At 44.2% G+C, this 18,618-nt stretch overlaps 1 pseudogene; it reads left to right on the forward strand.

Annotated features, from left to right (window-relative positions):
* Positions 1-1,994: 1,994 nt before the first annotated feature.
* LOC121979842 overlaps positions 1,995-18,618 on the forward strand; it is a 43,820-nt pseudogene continuing 27,196 nt past the window's right edge.

Raw genomic sequence — 18,618 nt, forward strand, 5'->3', positions numbered from 1 at the left:
GCTCTTGATCTCTTCCTAAAAGATCTTATTCCAATAAAAATATCATTTATACTTTTAAATTCATAATCTTTTTTAAATTTTTTAATATAGGAGTTTGATTCAACCCAACAAATAGATTGATTTTGAGTCATTAAATAAGTGCCTAATAGACTTAGGGGGTGTTTGGTTGATGGGTTTGAGAATGAGGGAATGGAATGATAGTAAAAGATAGTGTTTGGATTGTGGGTTTGTGAATGACATTTTGGGAATGATTACTAGATTGATGGGAATCAACCAAACCCATATAACTTGATGGGTTTCATTTTCATTCCTATTCTCATTCCACCCTATTATCAAACTCATACCCATAGTTATTCTCATTATTTAACCAATCGTCTCCTTAGACTTTCATGAGTGAAACTTGAGTTGACATAACTTGTGAAAATCCAAGAGTAAAGACGTAGTCAGAAATTTTATATTAGAGAGTAAAAGATAAGTATTTATGTTGTACAGTGTATCCGTCTTTCATTTTTATACGCCTATATTTTGTGTACTAAATAATTCAGAGGACGACCACTGGCATCACCCCTTGGCCAAGACTAGAGTGATCGTATCATTCTAAGGTTTCATTTATATATATATATATATGCCTATATTTTGTGTACTAAATAATTCAGAGGACGACCACTGCCATCACCCCTTGGCCAAGATTAGAGTGATCGTACCATTCTAAGGTTTCATTTATATATATATATATATATATAGGTTTTGGAGGAGAACAGTGGTGTTTGGTGACTGGTGCTAGGCTAAGCTAAGGTGCTGTTGCTCTTTTCTTTACTCGAAGAATTACTATTTCTTAATAATTTTACTAATTAGCTAAGCTGCATCTTGTGACCTTAGTAGTTAGTAGCATAAAGTAGCTGCAAGTTGATTTGTGACAGAAATTTAAGATGAAATGGACTTTTTTTTATTAGGTTTTTGACTTCCATAAAAATTGTAACATGTATTTATAACTCTAAATTGTTTAAAGTCTTAAGCACAAGTTGATTTGTAAATCTGCTTGCATAATTAGTTGCATCACGGTCTCGTTGTCCTGACTTGATGAATTATGTTGATGGCATCTGAAAGCGAACAGTTGAACTGAATTTAGAACCATGTGCCTTAGATCAATCTACTGTGCTCTACTGTGCCTTGTTTGCAAGATTGTTATTTTTCTAGTTCCACTGAAAAAAAAATTAAAGCCAACAAACTGTCAGTCATTCCCCAAGGGTAAGTAAATTCCTTTGATATATATATTGTTTGTCTATCATCAAATAAGGGATAGCTTCTAAACGTCACGTCTTTACACTGCCTTTAGATAAAGGTTATGAAATGCAATTTGTATAATTCTACATTTCTTATTGTGTCCTTTTCTTTCTGTAACCTGTCATGAGTTTCAACTCTACTGAATAACTTTTGCATTTTTCTAGAATTTTGAACTTCACAACTTAAGATATGTTATGTGTTCTGTTCGTTAAATCCCTTTAGTTAATTAGGTGAATGAGCTATCCCTTTAGTCAATGTCAAATAAACTATCAATAATCCTATAAAAATAAGAAGAGAAAATTGCCAAAGGACTTATGATTGAAGCCCTTAGATTATATATCTTAGAGAATTATAGCAGTGGAGCACTTACTCTATGAGAAATAGAAATTCATAATGTTTTTTATGCTCTTGGTTGTTCAAGAAACCTCTAAAGTACTTACTCTGCTTGAACTTATGCGCTTGAACTTGTGTTGTTATAATTAGTATTGTTGTTTCTTTAAGTATCATAATTTTACTAATTAGTTTTAATTTGATAATGATTTAATTTTTTTTTAACAGGTGTTGTTTGATGAGGTGCTTAACTTAATGACCTAGGACATTTCCATTAATATTGAAAACTATCATATTCCAAGTGCTATTATTCCTTTACTAGTGAAATAATTTGAATTATCTATTTTTTTTATAATTGTTGTGGTTTTGTATATTATAATATGTTGCCTAAAAAACATCTTTCTGGATGTGAGAAAAGGAAAAAAAAGAAAAAAACTAGAACAATTGACTGAATCACAAAGAGGTGCTATTAATAAATTCTTTATTAAAAGTTCTCATGATGATGGAAATGCACAAAATTCAACTATGACTGTGAATGATGTAGATGAGTGTAATGAGATTCACAATGTTAATGAAGAAAGAAAATTTGAGTGAGCATGAAAATATTTTAAATAGGGTAGATAATGAGAATATTGACATTGATGAACAATTTATTTCTTCACTTGATATATATGATCCAAGAAATTGGGATAATTTTGATAACAATGCACGTGATATTTTAGTTGAAAAAGGGCCTATAAGAGAAATGAATATATATTATATATCCTTTGGACGACACTTCTAGGCATTTTTCTTGTGCTCATTATTCTAGACATTTAAGTAATGGAGAAATAAGAGACCGAAAGTGGTTGGTTTACAGTAAATATGTGGATAAAGTTTATTAATTTTGTTGCAAGTTGTTTAAATCTGAAAACAATAGAAGTTCACTAGCAAAGGATGGATTTAGAGATTGGAAACATCTTAGCGAACGACTTAAAGAACATGAAAACACTATTGAACATATAACTAACATGAACACTTGGAATGAATTAAAAATGCGATTAGATAAAAATCTAACAATTGATAAAGACCTACAATGAGAAATTTCCAAAGAAAAAGAGCGTTGGAGACAAGTTATAACAAGAATAATAGCAACTGTAAAATGTCTTTCTAAACGTTGTTTGGCTTTTCGAGGATCTAATGAAAAACTTTATCAAGACAATAATGGAAATTTTTTGGGGTTGATTGAAATGATTGCTGAATTCGATTATGTGATGCAAGATCATATTAGACGTATTCAAAGTAATGAAATTCATTATCATTACCTAGGTCATAAAATTCATAATGAGTTGATTTCTATTTTAGCTAATAATGTTAAAAGTGTTATCATTAATAAAATTAAAGAAGTGAAATATTTTTCAATAATTCTTGATTGTACCCTAGATATAAGTCATCAAGAACAAATGACTTTTATAGTACGATGTGTTAATATGTTAGGTAATAAAGTGAAAATAGAGGAATACTTTTTAGAGTTTCTAAAAGTAGACGATACATTAGGTTTAGGACTTTTTAACGAATTACAAAATGTGTTAAAATCACTTGATCTTAGTATTGAAAATATTAGAGGTCAAGGTTATGATAATGGTTCCAATATGAAAGGAAAACACCAAGGAGTTCAAAAGAGGTTACTTGAAATAAATCCAAGAGCGTTGTATATGCCATGTGCTTGTCATAGTCTTAATCTAACTCTTAGTGATATGACTCATTCTTGTGTTAAAGCTGTTTCTTTTTTTGGAGTAGTGCAACGTATATACACATTATTTTCAAGTTCTCCTAAGAGATAGAAAATTTTACTTAATAATGTGAAGGGATTAACCGTCAAATCTTTGTCGAATACTCGTTGGGAAAGTCGTATTAAAAGTGTTCAAGCTATTAGATTTCAAATTGTGGAAGTGAGAGCAGCTTTACTTGAATTAAATAATATTTGTGATGATGCAAAGTCAATAAGTGAAGCTGAAAGTTTAGCTAATTCAATCGAAAAATGTAAATTTTTACTTGGTATGGTCATTTGGTATGATATCTTATTTGCTATAAACATGGTGAGTAAGAAATTACAATCAAAATCTATGTGCATAGACTCTACCATGAAACAATTAGAAGGTGTAATCTCATTTTTTGAAAAGTATAGGAATGATGGTTATGCTGCAAGTTTGACTATTGCTAAGAATCTTGCATTAGATATGAATATAGAGCCAATATTTACAACAAAGTGCCATATTTTTAGGAAAAAACAATTTAATGAAAGAGTAGATAATGAAGTTTCACTATCATTAGAAGAGTCTTTTAGAATTGACTATTTTATTGTTGTTGTGGACATGACAATTGCTTCTTTAAAATGTAGATTCGAGCAAATGAAAACCTTTGAAAATATTTTTGGTTTTTTATTTGATTCAAAAACATTAAGAACTTTGGATGATGATGAATTAAGAAAATATTGTGTCAATTTAAAATCTACTCTAACTCATGACAACTCATCAGATGTTGAGTTAGATGATTTATTTACTGAATTAAAAATATTACAAACGACTTTACCAAATATGATAATGTAGCATCGGCTGAATGGAGTTTTTCAAAATTAAAATTATTAAAAACATATATGAGATCGTCAATGTCTCAAGAAAGATTAAATAGATTGACAATTTTATGTATTGAGAAAGACATCTTGGAAAATCTTGAAACTGATAATATTATAGAAGATTTTGCAAATAGAAATGTTAGAAGAAGTCATTGTAGATAAATTATATATTATTAGAAATTCATTTGGGATCTCATTTTATTATTTCGCCCAGGGCCTCTTAAGTCGAAGGACCGGGGTTGTACCCTTGGCCAAGACTAGAGTGATCGTATCATTCTAAGGTATATATATATATATATTCGAATTATTTGTATAAATGAATGCTTTTTTTAAAATTTTTTGTCCCAATTTTTGACGTCATTTTCAGTCGGCTTCAGAACGAACGATATATATATATATATATATATATATATATATACACACACACACGAATTATTTGTATAAAAGAATGTTTTTTTTAAAAATTTTTGTCCCAATTTTTGACGTCATTTTCAGTCGGCTTCAGAACGAACGAACTGTCTTGAGTTCTGGAATTGGGTCGGTAAAGGTAACGAGGCGTCGCGCTTCACCAACGCCCCATGCGCGTTGCCACGTGTCTTCTCCGGGCACAATTTATCGCCACCCACCTCCGCCGTCGCCCTCCTCTCCGCCTCATGGCGAAGCTCGCTACGGGCCCGATGTCCGCCTGTATGACCTCCTCCCTCTCTGCAACCGGTGGGAGTGCGTCGACACCGGCCCTCTCGTCTTCTCTACAACCGGTGGGAGTGCGTCAACCGGTGGGACTTCCATCCAGGCTTCGTCCGCTACGTACGACCTCCAACTAGGCCACGTCGAGTTCGCGACTATGCCTCTGCTCCTAGCCGTCAGGCTCCGTCGTCGCCTTCCTCAGGATTCTGTTCCTCTTCATCCAGACCATCGTCAACGAGGCGCAACTCTTACTTGGAAAAAGAATGGTGGGAGAAGAATTCACTCTACATGCAAGAGGAGAATAAAATAAAAAAACTCCAACTTCATGGGAAAAAATACATAATTATAGATGATGCGGTGATGATGAGAGATTCTATCGTGCTACCACAGTGGAAGTCAAAGAAGGTCAAAATAGATCAAAGTCAAGACGATCAACGCGTATAAGGCATCGGCCGGTCGGACGAAGCATGCCCCGACCAGGGAGAAGGATCTGATCCATATCGTTGCCCTCGACACAGGGAGCATTCAAACACCCGACGCTCAAGGGAAAATGATATGTAGAAACCGAGCCGAGTGGCTACCTCGCTTAGCCAGACAGTGAGACATGACATCGATAAAGTTCAACTTCGACCGAGTGCCTCCTCTGTTCGGCCTGACAACAGAATCAACATCAGACGAACACACGGATAATATACTTCCGACCGATCGGCTATCCCGCTCAGCCCAGCAACAGAGAATGCGGTAGTGGACTTCCGACCGAGCGATTTTCCCGCTCGGCCCGGCAACAGACAACACTTGGACAGTGGACTTCCGGTCGAGTGGCTATCCCACTCGGCCCGACAACAAACAACACGTGGACAGTAAAGTTCTGGCCGAGTGGCTATTCCGCTCGGCCAAGCAATAGACACAGCAGGATATCTTTCGACATCCTTTTGGGAGCTAGTGCCACTGATAGACGACATGGTCAGACGGAGGATCGTATATATGGCGGAAGCTCCCACTGTCACTTTAGAGATATGCTTGGCCCGTTAAGATGTTGTATCAGAGACGCTTTACTGACATGTGTTTTCAAGGAAAGCTTTGAGATGCGTGCCCACCTTGGGAAGCGTGCACATGCGCTACAAGAGCTCTATATAAAGGGGGTCCAAGCATCGGTGGAGGTACGCGTTACATGTGATAGCTTACTGTTGCGCTACAGTTCTTGTTGCTCCGTTTTCTGCTTCTTCTTCTTCGTCGAAGACTGACTTGAGCGTTGGAGGGCCATCACCGGGAACCCCTTCCCTGGCTCGGCACTGACGTTGCTTGTGTTGCAGGCGGGAGCGAAGTCAACAGGAGGTCAGCAGGAGCGCCACATCCCCAGCATCCGTCTCATCGACTTCGGACAGGATCATATTTGGTGCCGTCCGTGGGAACGTCACCTGTATCCGAGCCGAGAGGATGGAAGACACTGGACGACTCACCACCGTGACACTCACTCAGGAGGAGCTTAAGATGCTTGTTCAGACCCGAGAAGCAAAAATGATCGACCAACAATAACAGGTGCTGGCCGATCGCCAACACAGCAGCCTGCAACATCGGCAGTCGATAGACGAGAGGGCCCAGAAGATCGAATGGACCAACTTTTCGTATAGGGATAGAACCGAAGGCCGATCGACACACAAGGGGAAGCGCCACCTGCACTGATCCCCTTCCATTGCGCCTTGTTCCAAACCCCCTCGGAGATAGCCCAAGCGCACCAGGAGTGGGGATCTTCAGACAATGCTCTCGTTCGGGATAAACGAAAAGGAAAAGCACCTCGAAGCAATACTTCTCCCGAACATATCAACAGACAGTTCTTAGAGGAGATCTTATAAGACCCTCTACCTCGACACTCCACCCTGTTGGCAATCGGGACATACAACGGGTTGACCGACCCAGATGATCATCTGGATCGGTTCGATAACGAAGTCTCGCTGCACCAATACATGGACAGAGTGAAGTGTCGTGTCTTCCTCACGACTCTCTCCGGATTGGCACAGCACTGGTTCAGAAGACTGTCGGACGGCTCGATACAAAGTTTCAGGGATTTTCGAGACGCGTTCCAGCACCACTTCGCCAACAGCCGACGCTACCAGAAGACAAGCGTCAGCCTCTTCGCCCTGAAGCAAGGGCCCAAGGAAGCGCTCCGAGCGTACATTCAGTGCTTCAATCAAGTGGCCATGGACATCCCCTCGGTCTCGTCCGAGACCATAATGAATGACTTCACCCAGGGGCTCGCCGAGGGAGATTTCTTCTAGTCACTCATCAGGAAGACACCCAGGGACTTCGACCACATACTCAAGAAGGCCAACGAATACATCAATGTGGAAGAAGCTCGGGCGGCCAGAAGAAAGGAGGTGCCAACCGAGCATTCGACACCAACCGACCGCCGACCATCAAGCAGCCATCAGCCACCCAAAGGGTCGAGGGCTGAAGGAGCGCGGCCATACCAAGAGGCTAGGACAGATGTCGTGCAGCATGTAGCCTCCGATCGGCCAAAAACGACAAGAAGCAAGGTATGGACGCCCATATTTTGCTTCTTTCACCAATCGCCGACCCACAACACGCGAGATTGTCGCGGTCTGATACCAGTCGTTAGTTGACTGACCTTAAGAGGATACCACCACCGATCTCCAACTCCCAATCGGGGACAGAGGCATCGATCGATCGGGCGGTGAGAGGAAGAAAGAAGGGAGCCCGAGCGCCATCACCATCAGCAGAGGGATGACACCAACCCCTCCCGAGTCCCGGCCAAGCGAAACAGATACTCCGCTCGGGGAGAAGAAAATAAGAGCAATGCCGCCCGAGGAGAAATGGCATAATCGTCGGTGGCCCGACCGACGGCGGCTCCAACCGAGCCAGGAAGTCATATGCTCGGCGATTAGAGATCCATGTCGTGGGATGCAGCAAGGAGAAGGCCGAAGGACTCCATATTAGCTTCGACCCAAGTGACTTGGAGGGAGTGGAGATCCCTCACGATGACGTGTTCATCATCCGAGCAATAATTACTAATTACACTATTCATCATACTTTCATTGATACAGGGAGTTCGGTGAACATTATTTTCAAGAAGACGTTCGATCAATTATAAATTCATCGAAATGAGCTACTGCCCATGATGACCCCACTATACGGCTTCACGGGTAATGAGGTACTGATGCTCGGACAAGCATGACTAGTCTTCTCGCTCGGAGAAGAGCCACTGAGGGGAACTAGGACCACAAACTTCATCGTGGTGGACGTATAGTCGGCTTACAACGTCATCCTGGGCTGACCGTCTCTCAATGAATTCCGAGCGGTGGTGTCTACATACTGCCAAAAGATCAAGTTTCCGGTGGACGATTGTGTGGGTGAAGTCAGAGGCGATCAGCTGGCCTCTCGGCGATGCTATGTCGAGATGGTCAAGACCGAAGCAAGAAGCGCTTGGAAGAATCTGCGCTTGGAGTCAGACAGGGGTCACCATATTAATTACGACCGATCGGGAACATGAGAAGAAGGTAGAACAGCTATAGAGCGTGAATCATCTCCAATCCTACAGGACTGGATGAGAGGTGTATAAGTGAATACTGTACTTTTTGTATCTTTTGTGTGTCTCACGAACGTAGGGCAAAGTTTGAATAAAAAAAAGCAAAGGTCTCTTTAAGTGCATCTCCCTCAACGGTCGAGCGACGACCTTAAACCCGAGATTACATCAAATTGTCAAGCGACAACGTTAAACCCTTGTCTCCACCGACGGTCGAGTGGCGACCTTAAACCCTTGTCTCCATTAACGGTCGAGCGGCGACCTTAAACCCGAGTCTACACCAAACCGTCGAGCAGCGATGTTTAGCCCTTGTCTCCACCGACGGTTGAGCGGCGACCTTAAACCTGAGTCTTCGTCAAACCGTCGAGCGGTGACATTAAACGCAGGTCTATATCAAATCGTCGAGCGGCGACGTTAAACGCGGTTCTACATTAGATTGTCGAGCGGTGACGTTAAACACGGGTCTACATCAAATCGTCGTGCGACAACGTTAAACCCTTGTTTCCACCGACGGTCGAGTGGCGATCTTAAATCCTTGTCTCCACTGACAGTCAAGTGGCTACCTTAAACCCGAGATTATATCAAATCGTTGAGCGGGGATGTTAAACCCTTGTCTCCACTGACGGCCGAGCGACAACCTTAAACCCGAGATTACATCAAATCGTCAAGCGACGACGTTAAACCCTTGTCTCCACCGACGGTCGAGCAACGACCTTAAACCCTTGTCTCCATCAACGGTTGAGTGGCGACCTTAAACCCGAGTCTACACCAAATCGTCAAGTGGCAACGTTAAACCTTTGTCTCCACCGACAGTCGAGCGGCGACCTTAAACATGAGTCTTCATCAAACCGTCGAGCGGCGACGTTAAACGTGGGTCTACATTAAATAATCGAGCGACGACGTCAAACGCGAGTCTACCTCAAATCATCGAGCGGCGATGTTAAATGTAGGTCTACATCAAATCATCGAGCTACGACGTTAAACCCTTGTCTCCACCGTCGATCGAGCGACGACCTTAAATCTGAGTCTTCATCAAAATGTTGAGAAGTGGCGTTAAACGCGTGTCTTCATCAGTAATCGAGAGGCGACTATAAACCCTTGAGTCAGAGACTCCCGTGTCGATCAGCCAGGTTTGAGAATATTAGAGCCACAAGCTCTAGAAATCGAGTGGCGACTATAAACCCTTGAGTCAGAGACTCCCGTGACGATCGACCAGGTTTAAGTTGTATTTAAGCCACGGGCTCAACGTTAGAAACTCTCATATCTCTCCTGTTCAGGTTGAGTGGTCTTTGCTGGTTTCGTAAGCTATTTTATCGAATCTCATATCTCCTTTGTTCGGGGCCGAGCGGTCTTCACTAGTCTCGAGCTAGCTTATCTGATTCCTTGTCCCCCCCCCTTTCGGGTTAAGCAGCCTTCGAAGGCTCAGTGAGCAGGCAAGCGTCGATGAACAGCTGACCGTGAGCTTGGGCTACTTAAAAGCTCAAAGTCTTTAGAATATAGCGACCATTCGACGCTATTTTTAAAATACTCCTAGGCCAAGTGGGAGACCGCATAATCATGGACTTTAAATACCAGAGGGGTCGATCGGCTGATAGAATAATTATGAACGAGACCAAGAGCTTTTGGAAATAATCAAAAGGAGTTGAAAAACATGCAAGGAGGTAAAGCTCGTCTGAACGAACGAGCATGCATTTAAACTTCAAAATTTTGTATCTTACAGGAATGCTCAGCCTCACTCAGGAACGCTCGGCCTCACTCAAGATAGTCTAAGGCGTCGTCCAGCAGAGTTGCAGTGAGCTTGGCCTGGCTGATGATGTTGCTGGTCAGAGCAGCTGATAAATGGCCTCCTTTTTGGAGCTGGCTGATCATCTCGTCAATCGCCAGATAGAACAGTTGGAGTGCCCGGTTGGTGACTTTATCCCAGAATGCGTCCGATCGGATGTAGGCTTGCTTCCTGGTCTCAAACCTACTTGACTCGGCGTCTTGGTAAATCTTCAAAGCCACTCAGGAGTCCTCTAGCTCATCCTTGGCGGCGGTTAGCGCAACATCTTTCGAGGTAATTTAGCCACGAAGGGTCGTTTCTTCGGTCGAGCAGTTGTTTCGCTCGACCACCAAAAAGTCTTTGGCCTCCTTAAGATTTTGGGTAAGGGCCCGGGCCTCCTTATTCTTTTCATCGAGGTCCACGATGGCTCGATTCTTCCATGAGGTCGTCGACTCGATCTTGTTGTCAAAAGTGGTGACCTGTTTATTAAGCCACTCCAGCATAGTAGCCTGCCCGACGCTCTTGGCTCGTTCGGCCTCAAGAAGTTTGTTGCTTTTCTTTAGAGTGGCCTGCAACCTGGCCACCTCGGCGTCTATCTTTTCCTGAGCGACAGAGGATTGACTGCTCGACGCCTTTGACTGCTTTACTTCCTCCTCCAAAAACGTGAGCCTGTGGCACATGGCCAGGCTCTCCACCCAGTATTGCACACAACAAGCAAGAAGGGGTCAGTGACGAGCAGAAGTAAGGTAAGAAAGTATAACAAAGGGAACACTTACCCCAGTGGATATCTAGGTGTGGCTGTTAGCGAGCACGCCCGGAGGCATCATCGCCGCACGAGCTCAGGTGTCCTCACAGATTTTAGCGAGCAATCCCTGGATGATGATCTAATGTTCGGTGCCTCGAGACTTGACGCTCAGCTCGCTATACTCTTCGGTGGGTAGATGGAGGATCACCGTTATGTGGCGTTGGCCGCTCGAGGCCGATTGCGCCGAGGTCGCCCGACCAGACAAGCGAGACGCAGACGCTGGTCGGATGCTGGACTTCTTAACCTTTGAGGGCTTCAAAGGTGGCGGCATGAAGGCCATCAGAGGTGCGGCGAGGGTTCCCTGTGGTAGCTCAGCTAATGAGGGAGTCCGGTCGGATGATGTAGCGACCGCAGTCTCTGGAATAGGGGTCGAAGTCTCGACCCGCTCGGTAGTCCTCACCCCCGAGGAAGCGGAATGCGAAGAAGACTCCGCGTGACACCTTTTTCGATGGATCAACGGCTCTCTTGAGGAAGCCGAGCCGGATGCTCCCTCAACGCGGACGGACTTCAGCTGCTCGGGGGGCTGTTGCTAACCCTCAGCCGCCCCAACACTAAGAGTCCAGCTGGTTGTCCCTTCGCCCACCACAGTGGGCATCACATCACCCTCATCTTGGGGCTCTTCATGTGAGCCGACCGGCTGCAGGCTGCGGCTCACCAGTTCCTCAATAGTTGCCGCATTGATCGCGACGTCCTTGAGCTTTGCCCTGCCGTCCAGACGTGCTCACATCATAACTTCGGTTGCAAAAGAGAAATCAATTAGCATCAAAGGAAAAAAAAATTAAAGAAGCTTCATACCTAGGCTGGTCGGTAGTCGGGTGCGGATTGGACTCAGGCTGAAGATATGCAGGACACCCTCCAGCAGCATCTTATGGATGTCATATTTCTGACCGGCTTTCATGGAGGCTGCATTCAAGTAGTTTGATCGGCTCTTGTAGCTTTTTAGGGGAGGTTGAGGCGCCAATTCAAGCTGCCAACTGGTCGGGAAGTCTAGCCCCTCTGGAAGATGCATGAAGAAAAAACTACTCGTTCCAGTGCTTGTTGGAGGTCGGCATCTTGTCGAAGAAAACTAAACTGACTCGAGACTGGAAGAGGAAATCTCCCGGATCGGACAGTTTGGGATAGCAAAAATAGTGGAAGACCCAGGGAGTAAGGGGGGTGTCGTGCAGATGAAACAAAACAACAACGCCACACAACAGTCGGAAGGAGTTCGGCACAAGTTGATTAAGGGAAATATGACAATATTTACATACTGCAAGAATGAAGGGATGAAGGGGAAATCGCAGGCCAGCGATAAACTGATTCCCGAAGAAGCAGATATAGTTGGTTGGCGAAAAGTTTGGCCGATCGGATGAAGAAGGCAGAATAATCTGATGATCGGAAGGAATTTCAAAGACATCTCGCAGCCTCTCAGCATCACCCCCATCAAACCTAGACTCCATGAATTTGTACCAGAGTCCAGGGACAGAGGAAGACGGCTGAGAAGAACTTGCCATCGCGAAAGCAAAAAATAGAAAGGAGGTTGAGGGGAAGAAATGTGATCGAAAAGGTTGCTGGAATACTATCAGAACAAAAAGAAAGGCTGAAAAGCACTAAGATGGCCGCGATTGGAAGAAAGCTTACTATAAAGAAGGTCGTCGGGGAGCTAAGGATGCACCGGAACAGAGGATCATCGGAGAACGAAGGAAACGGGAACATATGGCTGCCGGAGAACTTGAACTCGAAGAAGTGTGTAAATGAAGCAACGTAGCGGGCTTATAAGGATCGAGCTTGGCTGACCAGAGCCATCCGATCTAGGTCGCGGAAATCTAGGCCAAGATTTCATCGTTGAATTAAAACCGTCAAACGTCACATCATGCCTATCACATCAGGCAATCGGCGGCAGCGGAGGTGACACATGGCACACCATCATGGGTCAACATTTAATGGCGACATGGAAGCGCGCTCAACCTTAATGCGCAGGGATTTGCACGATTTCCAAGAAATCTGGGTGACGTCAGCCAAATCACGCTTGCCTAGCAAAGTCTCAGAAAAGAAGCTCAAGTATGAAGGCATGTCATGCTGATCGACTTAATGGAACTCACCTACAGCCGAACGACAAACTTCAATTGGTCGGCCGGCAGGGTGAAGTCACCTCTCGAATAGAAAACACACAATGTCGAAGGTCGATCGGGTGGGAATAGGCTCACACAATTGTCCAGTCAGTCGGACTACAACCTCCTTCAACTAGACTTAAGAGGGAGGCTTGTAATGCGGCGATGATGAGGGACCCTACGTTGTTGCTACTATGGAGGTCAAAGTCAAGGCGGTCAACGCGTATATGGCACTGATTGGTCGGGTGAAGCATGCCCCGACCAGAGAGAAGGATCTGATCCACCGTTGCCCTCGACACGGGGAGCACTCAAATACCCAACGCTCAAGGGAGAATAATGTGAAAAAACTGAGCTGAGCGGTTACCCCGCTCGGCTAGATAGCGAGGCATGGTATCGACAGAGTTCAACTTCGGCTGAGCGGCTCCTCTGCTCGACCTGACAACAGAATCAACAGCAGCTGAGCACGCGTACAGTATACTTCTGGTCGAGCAGCTATCCCGCACAGCCCAGCAATAGAGAATGCGGTAGTGGACTTCGACCGAGCGGCTTTCCCACTCGGGCCGGCAACAGACAACACTTGGAAAGTGGACTTCTGACCGAGCGGCTATCCCACTCGGCCCGATAGCAGATAGCACGTGGACAGTGGAGTTCCGGCCGAGCGACTATTCCGCTCGACCAAGCAACAGACACATCAGGATATCTTTCGATATCCTTTTGGGAGCTAGTGCCGCTGACAGGTGGCATGGTCAGACGGAGATCGTACGGTGAAAGCTTCCACTGTCACTTCAAAGATATGTTCAACCCGTTAAGGTACTGTGTCAGGGATGCTTTACTAACACATCTTTTTAGGGAAAGCTTTGAGACATGAGCCACCTTGGGAAGCGTGCATGCACGCTACAGGAGCTTTATATAAAGGGGGGTCCAAGCATCGGCGGAGGTACGCGTTACATGCGATAGCTTATTGTTGCACTACAATTCTTGTTGCTTTGTTTACTGCTTCTTCTTCTTCTTCGCCGGAGACTGACTTGAGGGTCGGAGGGCCATCGCCGGGGACCCCTTTCCTGGCTCGGTACTGACACTACTTGTGTTGTAGGTGGGAGTGAAGTCCACAGGAGGTCAGTAGGAGCGCCACATCCCCAGCATCCATCTCATCAACTTTCAGACATGATCATATTTGGTGTCGTCTGTGGGAAGGCCGGTCGGGAGGAAATCGGCTCACACAATTGTCCAGTCAGTCGGACTACAGCCTCCTTCGACTAGACTTGAGGGGGAGACTTGTGATGCGATGATGATAAGGGACCCTACCCTGCTGCCACGGTGGAGGTCAAAGGAGGTCAAAGTCAAGGCAGTCAACGCGTATATGGCACCGGTCGATCAGATGAAGCATGCCCCGACCAAGGAGAAGGATCTAATCCACCGTTTCCCTCGACACGAGGAGCATTCAAACAAACGACGCTCAAGGGAGAATGATGTGCAGAAACTGAGCCGAGCAGCTACCCCGCTTGGCTAGACAACAAGGCATGGCATCGACAGAGTTCAACTTCAGCCAAGTTACTCCTCTGCTCGGCCTAACAACAAAATCAACATCAGCCGAGCACACGGATAGTATACTTCCGGCCAAGCGGCTATCCCGCTCGACCTATCAACAGAGAATGCGGTAGTGGACTTCCGGTCATGCGGCTTTCCCACTCGGCCCAGCAATAGACAACACTTGGACAGTGGACTTCCGACCGAGTGGCTATCTCGCTCGGCTCGACAGCAGACAACACGGGGACAGTGGAGTTTTGATCGAGCGGCTATTCCTCTAGGCCAAGCAACAGACAGAGTAGAATATCTTTCGGCATCCTTTTAGGAGCTAGTTGTTGGTGCAATCGACCTCTAGGGTTTTGATGTTTGACAATATGACCAAGGGTTGACCTAAACAGGGACTTGATATTTGAGAGAGAAAAGTCTAGTCAGGACTAGATGACTAGTAAAGGTAAGTGTTGGAGCAATCCCAATGGTCCGTATGACCATGTGTTTTGAAAAGTCTAGTCAGGACTAGATGACTAGTAAAGGTAAGTGTTGGAGCAATCCCAATGGTCCGTATGACCATGTGTTTTGGTGTTTGGGCAAAGGGTTTGAGTTAGGTTCACCCCTATATTTGATATATGTATGTGAGTATGTAGGTTTGCAGGATACACATGTGACTCAGGTTGACGGCTTCGGGTCCGGTGAAGGATGGAGCATCCGAGGGACCGTGGACAAGGCAACATGGACAAGGGTTGAGGGAAGCGACTTCGAGGCATACGTGAAGGATGACATTGGGGACGAGTCACGGGCTTGAATGCATCCGAGAGATGAGAGTCAAAGGAAGTAGGCTTGAAGGCAAGAGGTCGAGGCTGCGAAGGAAGCGTTAAATGAGTCGTAAGGGTGAGAGTCCGAGTGCTGAGAGACTGTATTCGAGTACCAGTCGATTGGTGCAGTCGATTGGGGCAGTCGACTGGGAGCGAATAGAATGCTTCTGTTCGCTCGACCAGTGTGGAGTAGTCGACTGCTAGTTTTAGCAGTCGACTGGTATCGAGTCGTTGAGATGTAATGGTCGAATTTCCACAGAGGATAGTTGACTACAAGTTTTAGCAGTCGACTGGTAGGTGGGGTTTTCAACCCGCGGCCTATATAACCAAGGCTTGGAAGCTTGGTTATCCCTGACGAAATTAGTGGTGGTAAACCCTAATTAGTAGTCAACTAGTTCTCAAGTGCTTGTTAGTGTTGTGGTGAGGTTTCTCCACCCACAAGGAAGGACTTGAGATAACCGGAGTTTGTCGGGGGCTAATCCACCGACGGATAGGGATCACCCACCTTACGGACAACCATGGAGTAGGAGCCCTAATCTCCGAACCACGTTAAACGAACGTGTTAGCGGTTTGCATTTCCTTTCTTAGTTTTAGTCTTTAGCTTGTTTGTATTCTACTGCACAAGCTAACATTGTAGAAAGCGAGTATTTGGGGGTGTCATCTATCCAACCCCCCTTCAAGCCGACCACCGATCACCTACAAGTAGTATCAGAGCGAGGTCGCTCTCCATTGGACTAATCTCCAAGGAAACAAGGATGACCGGCTTGATATATAGAACCACTAAAGTTCGAAGGAGGAAGTTTATGGGGCATCCCCTTGTGGATGGTGAAGATGAAGAACTTCCTCGAGACGGATTGGGATACTATAATGGTTGTTGAGGAACCATTTGAAGTCCCGAAGGACAAGAAAGGGAAGAAACTCCGACCATGACATTGGACGGAAGAGCAAACCACACAGTCAAAGGCAAACAATAAGGTAATATCAATTTTGGTAGATATTTTTGCCTTCTAATGTGTTAAGTGATGTAGGTGAATACAAGAATGCCCATGAATTGTGGAGCAAATTGATGAAAGTTCAAGGGAAAGAACTCATGCCTACACAAGAAGAAAGAAAATCCGAAGAAAATGAAGATGTGGCTCAAGTAGAGGAGGAGCAACCGGAAGTCGATTCATGCTTAACTTTCGAGGAGGAGAAGGATGAAGAGAGGCCATCCACAAGTGTGGATGAGGAAGATGAGGTAGCATCTATATCCTAAAAGGTTGAAGAAGAATCTAAGATAAGTGAAGAAGAAGAAGAAGTCTTGGAAGTCAACCTAGCGAGCACCTCCACCGAAGGAAAGTCAAAGGTCCACATAATATGCTTTGGGTACAATGAAAATGGGTACTACAAGAGTAGACATCCATTGGGTAAGAAAGAGGTAACTCCTAAACCCATTCAAGTTAATTTGAATACTAACAAGGGTTGTAGGAATGAAGAAGCTCAAAGAAGGAGAATGCGTATCGTATGCTTCACATGTGGGGAGAAGGGGCACTATCACACAAAATGTCCCAAGAAGAGGGAGATCAAGAAGCTTGCGCATTTAAAGAAGTGGGAGAAGAAGAAGAAGAACTCAAATTAAGGGGGAGCTTCAAGGGTAAGGGAGGTATATCCTAACTTGAAGTTTAATTCAAATTTAAACTCCTCCATGCATGCTAGAAAAAATAATGATAATCATTATGTAGCAATGAAAAATTTCAGATTTAGATATCATGATAGAAGTAGGGTTAATGTAGATCAAAACCCTAAGGTATCCATTCATGATAACTCTAGAAATGATAGACCTAAGGAGACCCAAGGTATTAATCCCAAGAAGGGGAGACATATGCCTAGAAAAGTGGATAGGTCTAGGAATGTCCATGGTGGATATGTTAACTCTAGGTTTAGGAACCTAGAAAGGGAAAATCAAGCTTTGAAAGCAAAGCTTGATCAATTGAAGAAAACCCTAGATAGATTCAATGTTGGATCTAAAGGGTTAAGCATGGTGTTGGGTAGCCAAAGACCCAACAATGATAGATCAGGTTTAGGATACCGATCTAGTATCTCCAATGCTAGGAAAAAGGCTTATGCTAGGGTTGCATATGACTATAGTAAGGAGAAGCCAATAAATGGAAAGGGAAAGTATTTAATGGTAAGGTTAAATTAACCAAGGACAAGGTGCCCAAGGTTAAAAAGGTTAGGTTTGTAAACCAAGTGCCACCGGAGGTGCACCGATGTGGCCTAGCAATTGTGGATGAGTCACCTAGGGAGGTGGCTAAAGTTAAGAGCTCTAGGGGAGCTCAAAGAGTCAAGTTGGGACCCATGGCCAATGAATCTCAGGTGGGATTTACTTGGGAGTCTAGACGAGCCATGGAATGTGCCAAGTGGTTTGGAGACGAACTTGAGTCTCAAATCTAGGATTTTGACACAATTGAGTTGTGCTTCATGCCTAGAAATATGACATTGGGGTCATATAGCATGATAATTGGTTTTGGATGTATAGATGCCATATAAACCAATGTTATAGATGCATTATGGGTTAGTATGGGTAAATACATCAAGAGGAAGTCAAAACTAGGACTTTAGGTAAAGGTTCAATTGAACCATTTTGCTAGTTTTGGATTTTGTGTCAATCTTAGGATTGGTGATAGATATATTTTTTAATGTATTTTTCCCAAGTAGACATGGGTAAAACAGACTTCTCCACAAAATTTGGGGATTTTTGGATGTCTGTGGAATTTTCTATGTATTTCTGAAATTGGGTTCAGAATGTTGAAAAGGGAGAAAAATAGTGTGCCAGTTGACTGGTACAGTTACCAATCGACTGGTAACAGTGAAAATTGGACACATAATGGTTCTGTGTGCTATTTCGATAAGGGCAGTCGACTGAGGCAGTCGACTGATACCAATCTGAAGCTGTTTTCAACATTAGTTTGTGACCGGGTCAACTCGTTGAGGTATATGAAATCCATGGGGGATGAATGCATGAGTTTAGGGTCAATTTGGTGACAAGTTTTCAATAATTGGGACTTTGTTGGAGAACTTTTTGGATGTTAGGTAAAGGGGGAGAAGTAAGGTTTAGTTGGGAAAACATGAAAATACCTTTGTGGTAATGGAAATCCTAACTCAATGGGGAGCGTAGGTTAGGGGGGTC

Source organism: Zingiber officinale, chromosome 5A (assembly GCF_018446385.1).
Source record: "Zingiber officinale cultivar Zhangliang chromosome 5A, Zo_v1.1, whole genome shotgun sequence".
In the NCBI taxonomy this organism is placed as follows: domain Eukaryota; kingdom Viridiplantae; phylum Streptophyta; class Magnoliopsida; order Zingiberales; family Zingiberaceae; genus Zingiber; species Zingiber officinale.